This window comes from Beta vulgaris, chromosome 7 (genome assembly GCF_026745355.1).
Source record: "Beta vulgaris subsp. vulgaris cultivar EL10 chromosome 7, EL10.2, whole genome shotgun sequence".
NCBI classification, from domain to species: domain Eukaryota; kingdom Viridiplantae; phylum Streptophyta; class Magnoliopsida; order Caryophyllales; family Amaranthaceae; genus Beta; species Beta vulgaris.
Genome location: NC_079208.1, coordinates 45,015,109 through 45,022,171, shown reverse-complemented (window position 1 = coordinate 45,022,171; position 7,063 = coordinate 45,015,109). Strand labels below are relative to the sequence as shown.

The 7,063-nt window shown below is 40.7% G+C and overlaps 1 long non-coding RNA gene across 1 annotated transcript; it reads right to left on the bottom strand.

The window, feature by feature from the left end:
- Positions 1-933: 933 nt before the first annotated feature.
- On the bottom strand, positions 934-1,864 carry LOC104899589 (uncharacterized). The gene is made up of 2 exons (XR_790972.4): positions 1,462-1,864; positions 934-1,234 (listed from the first exon to the last, which is right to left on the bottom strand). It is a non-coding gene; the product is annotated as an uncharacterized LOC104899589 (long non-coding RNA).
- Between the last annotated feature and the right edge of the window lie 5,199 nt (positions 1,865-7,063).

Sequence of the window (7,063 nt, the reverse complement as noted above, 5' to 3'; positions counted from 1 at the left end):
TACTGGGTTTTCAGCTTCCGGAGAGGACTTAAAACTCCCACTTGAAAATTAGAATAATTTGCATTGTTCTGCTTAAATTTCAATTAAGTATTCAATTATTCACTATTCCCTCCGTTTCCTAAAGATTTTCCTTGTTACTGTTACTACAGATACCAATGAGAATCAATTTGTGTGGGGGCGTGGGGTGGGTAAAGTATGAGAGAGAAAGGAGTTAAGATAAATAAACAAATAAAAATGGGTTAAAATATGAAAGAGAAAGGGTGTAAAATTGAATTAATAATGTAATGGTGTACCATATGATAGGGACATAAGAGGGTAAAAAGGGAAAAAAAAAAATCTAAATAAGGAATAAAGTAAAAGAGGGAAGATATTTTAGAAACGTACTTAAACGGAAAGAGGGAAGATCTTTAGGAAATGGAGGGAGTATGTCTCTGCTAAGAAAGGCAATTGTATCTTAATTAAATATTTGATAGCTTAGATCATCAAGATTAGAGTTGTCAAAACATGACTCAGACCCGAGTAAAACCAAGCATGACACAATATGTTTGGGTCCAAAGATGATTGTCACACAAACTCGATTCGACCTAATCTCAACCCTAAGTCAACCAAACACCATTACCCCATAAGATAGAGATCTAAACTCGAATTGCACCTTGGTGAGGACAATTTGGCGCTTAAGGTGACCCAAAATATAGAGGCTCGAAATAATATACTTTAAAATTAAAATTAGTTAAATATACATTGTGAGACTGTCTAATAGACTGGGAAAAGCTGTGGCAAAATATCCAGCCCACTTGAGCTTGAGGCATAGGGTGGAGAAAGTTAACCGATTCCGGCAATAAATCAGCCCTAAAGCCAAAATGCATCTTGGTCGGCAAAACAATTACGCCAATTCCAATTTTCTCCCAAGTAAAATTGTAAAACGCAAGCAAATGCATAGAACCATCTATAGCTTAGAAAAAAAAAATGTGGCAGAAGACGGATTACTGATCTCTATTCTTCTCTACTAATGTTCGACAGATAAATGGTGAAAAAGAAAAAGCTAGAAACTACTCTGGGCAACTCAATGATCTAATAATACCATTGTAAGTCTACTTTGAAAGCAAAACTTCAACTGTAGCGCTTCCAGTCTATAGTTCGTCATCGACGTCTTCATCAATGTCTTCAGCACCTCCGCTGGATGGGTCCCCGTTAACAGAAACAAGCTCAGTGTCGAAGATAAGAGTTGCTCCACCTGCAAGGATTCAGATGGTTATGGTAATTAGATAGCAGAAAATCAGACAACGATCAAGAATCTGACAGAAATGCGATTTACAGGTCTAAGTAGTAATTTTACTTTTCCAAAACAATCCCAAGATAAGGTTATAAGTTAGAGAATTTAACAATGAACCTGTTCAACATATATTCTACAAAGCAGATAAGACCACATAATTGCTATGCAATGTGAATCAAGAAGTTTACCAGGAATTGTTGGGGGAGATCCTTGGTCCCCATAACCGAGTTTTGATGGTATTTTCAACTTTCTCTTCTCACCCACGCACATTCCCAACATCCTTGGTCCCAACCTGCATTTACAGCAAATTTTAGACACCAAGAAGTTTTTAGCATCTTAGTTCTTAGTTCATAGGAAGTCGCTAAATGACAAGGACATTGATCCGAACAAGACAAATCCCATGTCTTCTTCAAAGATTTTAACACCTAGTTCGGCTGACAAAAACAAGCTTACAGCAACTCAGCAACTCAGCAGCTTACTTTACATGCTTTCAAGATTTAAGTATTTAACTAATCAATGAAAAAGAAAATTGTAGAGCAACTAAAACATCATCGAATTACTCATTTCTTCCAAGTAAGGCAATGAAAATTTAGAGAATTCTTGAGCGAAAAGACTTCAGCATATGGAGCATATCCAAACACAAATACACAATTAGTTGACAAAATATAAATTAGTGAACATACGCGAGTTCAAAATTTCTATTGCTTCCTGTCCCACATGCTACACTAATGGTCAACTTCTATTTTTCATATATATTAAGAAGGCTTAGTTGTTGTTGTTGTTGTTATTAAGAAGCATAATGAATATTATTTATGCCAAATTCTGATCAGGCAGAACTTAGCTGAGGATCTACAGCTAACGCAAATGCAGCTAGGAGCTATGAAAGAAACTAGCTACGAAATTGAAGAAAATGCAAAGAAGAGACAAAGGCACCAAGAAATGGTGACGCGAAAAACCCCAAGAAAAGGATAAAAACCGCGGGTGGAATTGAGTCCGCCAATCCACTATGTGAGAAGATTACAACTTATAGCTAGCAGCTTGCACGAGATACACTTGTGAATATTGGAAATATAGAAGAGAAAGTATGAAAAGTAAGAGTGATGTAAAGATTATGCTACCCGGATTGTTTTCCCTTTATTTATACTAATACATTTTTATAACGTTATTCTCTACATTTGAACGTTGCCTAACAACTTCCTAGAAGATGCCACAACTCTAGAATCAAGGGAGATCTTCTCTTCTGCTTGTTAACCACTTCTTCCTATTTCTTTGGCGCAACGTCTTCATTTGACTTGGTCTTGGTCAGCATCCAATGTTCTTCCAACTGGGTTATTCTGCATTCTTCGTACCTGCTTGCTGTAGCTGCTAACTGATGCTCTCTAGCTGTAACAAACGCTTTACCTGCAAGTTCCAGCTTAGGGAAGAATTTAGGACATAACAATTGCCCCTAACTTGTGATGCCAACCTAGGCGCAACTAAGTTAAAATCGCAAGTTATCAAACAGAATAAAACAGTTGTTAACAAAAAGATCATTTCATAATTAAGATACATTTTGAAAAAAATTTATCTTTCTTTCTGAAAAAATAAAAACGCTTGAAGATAACTTTTTACTTAGAAAATAAAATTTTCTAATGGCCTAAAAGATAACTTTCTTGGGAAAATATAGAATTATCAGTTAAATGATTACTTATCAACAGCTAGAAGATAACTTTTCGCATAACATTAAATATCTATCCGTTAGCTCAGGGTACCGTTGAACTACTAGTATTTAAGGATCATTTAACCCTTCCTAAGATCTCACTTTACTCTTTCGCGAACTTTTCTTCTTTTCAGGTAAAATTTCTTTTCCTCTTTCTTTCGTTAGCTTTCTCAGCAGTCTTTAGATCTTTCTTTATCTCTAATGGGTAGAGCAATAGACGATGTGGCCTCGTCTGTCACTGAGCAAGACATTGAGGTGCTTAAGGTGCTGGGGAATTTTCCTGAAAACGCCCAGATCATCCTCCCTACTCCCACATGCAGGCCTGAAACCTGTCCGGAGGATTACATCTGCTACTATGAGCACCCTTTCTACTTAGGTTACAATTATGAATTTTCTCCCCTTTCTAGGTCTTTTATGGAGGTTCTTCATTTATCCCCTGGCCAGCTGATGCCAGCTTTTTGGAAAACCTGCTCGACCCTAGAGACTCTGACTAGAACCTGGCATAACCCATTTTCTTTAAACGAACTCCTAACTGCCTATAGCGTCAGGAAGTCAGGCAAGGGTTTTATAACTTTTCGGGCTAAAGCCCCCTTCCCCCCATTGATAGAAGGTACAATTGCGTCTGATTCCATATGGAAGACTAGGTATTTTTTCGTGGTGAAAGATTCTCTTGGTGAAGCTGGGAGCCCTCTGGTTGGGGGTTGGTCTACCAAAGGTACCTATCTATTTAGTTTGTTTTTATTCCTAAAAATGAATTAACTAGGTTCTTACCTTGTTTTCCTCGCAGGTCTTGGCCCCATTATTTCCCAGATTCCTGAACAAGCTGAAAGACTACAAGGGCTGCTCAATTTCCCTGTTGAGGAACGCACTTTCATAGCTCCTACCGAGGTCTTACCATTAGACTCAAAGGCTTCTTCTCGCACAAACTCGATGTCTATAGGTGATTTTAGGTTTCAGAGGTTCTTTCTAATTTCTAATTTTTTAGACATTAGACTAACTGGTTCTCTCTATCCATGCAGTTCCAGCAAGATCTAGCAATTTGTCTGACGAGGATACCATGGACAGACTTAAAAACAGGAAGAGATCAGCAGCCTCTTCTGGACACTCTCAGGTTGAGAAGGTCCCTCGCAAGCATCTGCGCTCATCTGCCCTTCCAGCTACAATCGACATCACAACTGACTCTCCTAAAGATGAATTTCTCGTAAGTTTTCCTGCGGACTTCCTAGCTGAGGAATGCTTAGAAGGTGGGATCTGGCCTACAGCTGACAAGCTCATGTTCCCAGCCGCACAAAAAAGGTTAAAGGGACAGGACCCTGAGGTCGTCCTGAACCATGCTGTCCAGCTATTACTGCAGGTTAGAAAGGGCTTATGAATTAATTTATATAACGAACATTACCATTGCTGTTTATACTTACGCCTTTTCTTCGTGTACCAGCTTTCCCAGAACTGCTTAGCTGCTAGAGACAGCTTGCGGATTGTTGCCACTCTTCAAGACAAGGTGGCTCGTCTGCAAAAAGACAACTTGAGCCACCAAGCTAAGCTGGAGAGGGAGAAACAGTCCCGGCTGGATGCTGAAAACAAGTTAGCTGCTGAGCTGAAATTGATTGAGAAAGAAAGGCTGGAGAAAGATGAGAAGATAGCTGAGGCTGAGAAAGAAAATGAACGCCTGGCTGCAGCTGTCAGGGATGCTGAGGAGAGGGCTTTAGATATTCAAGCTGAAGCTAAAATCATCGAAACTGCCAAGCTAGCTTACCTGATAAAGTTCAAGAAGTTGGACGACAAGGGTGTCAATTTTTATATTGACAGATTTCTCAAGCTGGATTCTATGGCTGCACTGGAGGCTCTAGCTATAGGTAGCAAGGCAAACGACTCAGAGTAATCTATAGCTGAATCCCCACCTTCACTTAACCAGCCAGAGGGCGCTGCTCCGAGTGACAAAGACAAAGCTATTGGTGATGACGCCAACATAGCCTCTTAATTTCTTCAGCTTTTTATCAGCTTTCTTTCTAGAACAATTTAATTTTATTAGCTTAAGCACTTTTACCATTGTCCACGGGGACAATGTGTTTTTGTAAGAACATATTTACTTTTTGATATTTAATCGTTTGGACTTATGCTTTTGCCTTTTGATCTTAGCTGTTGATACTTTGATAAATACTTATGTTGCATGCATGCTTTTGTTCTTAGATATTTAAACAACATATTTACCTGGTGTAAGTGTTGTTTATCTTTGGTTGGCCCCGTTTCCTTGGTGCTACGACCATTCAGCTAAGTTCTGGTGCTTTAACCTTTAGCTGCTCAAACTGGTGCTACGACCTTGTAGCTGAACCTTGCAATTCCAGCTACTCACCTGGGTGCTATGACCCCTTGCGTTTGCCTGCGCATGAATTGGACTTAGATGGCCTGCTGTTACAAGCAATAATTATAAAGTACTTAAGTCATCATAAGAATTAACATTTTGCTCACCTGGTGGACCAATTGCCTTATGCAAAACAATGGTTGCCTTACTTGAAGATCCTGGCGTCTATGGCCTGGTAGTAACCTAGCTGATGCTCCAGGTTAGAAATGATACAGCTTGAGATGAGAAGCGTTCCAGCTTCTGGGTACTGCTTTTCCATCCTTAGTAACTAGGCGATAAGCTCCTTTTCCAACTACTTGATCAATTAGATAAGGACCTTCCCAGCTTATCCCTAACTTACCTGCGTTGATCTCTTGGGTATTTTGAAAAACTTTTCTAAGAACCCAATCTCCTACCTTGAATACCTTGGCTTTGACATTCTTGTTGAAGCTGCGAGCCACTATCTGCTGCTGCGCAGCCATTCGTATTAATGCATTATCTCTTAATTCCTCGATGGAGTCCAAGTCATAGCTAAGCTCTTCGTCATTGGCTTCAGGAGTCAGCAATCCATATCTAGCTATAGGATAGCTACTTCTGCAGGTAGCACCGCCTCGCATCCGTACACAAGTGAGAGGGAGTTCTTCCTGTAGCGCCTCTTGGTGTTGTTCTGTTCGCCCACAACACCTTAGGCAGTTCTTCTGCCCATTTTCCTTTCTTAGCTTTCAGGTGCCTTTTAATGCCATTGATGATTACTTTGTTGCTGGACTCAGCTTGTCCATTAGCCTGTGGGTATCTAGGTGTGGAGGTTTCCAGATTGATATTCCATTCGTGACAAATTGCCTTGTCTTGTCACTTATGAACTGGATCCTTATCCAAACAATTTCGCTAGGTACCCCGAACTGCAGATGATGTTGGTATGCAAAAAGGATATCACTTCTTTATCTCTCACCTGCTGGAATGCCCCAGCTTCGATCCATTTGGAGAAGTAATCTGTGAGTGCTAGCATGAAAACTTTTTGCCCTGGGGCTACGGGTAGTTTCCCCACAATGTCCATACCCCACCTCATGAAAGGCCAGGGTGTCAAGGTGGGATGCAATATCTCAGCTGGCTGATGGCATACCTGCATGTTTCTGGCAGCTTTCGCATTTTTGCACATACCTCTTAGCATCAGCACGCATGGTTGGCCAATAATACCCGTATGCTAGGATCTTGTTCGATAGGCTTCTCCCAGCTGCATGAGACCCGCATTCACCTTCATGGAACTCCTTGAGTGTGGGCTCCCACTGATCTTTCTCCAAGCATCTTTGCAATAGTCATAGCTGGCGCAAGCTCTTTTGAATAGAGTGCCTGAAATAACATGATATCTTGTGGCTTTCATTCGCAGCTTCCTAGCTTCCAGCTTATCTTCTGGCAGGATGCCCCTCTCAGAAAATCGATGATTGGCTGGGTCCAGCTAGCGTTTCCTGCCTGGCTGCTTCTGGCTGCACCATGTTTACCTCTTTGCTGATAGCTGGCTCAGCTAGGTGGGCTATAGGTATCGACTTGAAATCGCATTTTCTAGTGCTGATCCGAGGTTAGCTAGGGCGTCGGCCTTGGTATTCTGGTCCCTTGGGATCTGCTTTATGCTGAACTCTTCGAATAACTTGGCTTTGTCTTTAGCTAGCTCCAGGTAAGAGGCCATTTTAGAATCTTTAGCTGCGTATTCTCCATTTACCTGGCTTACTATTAGCAACGAATCACTGAAGACATGCAA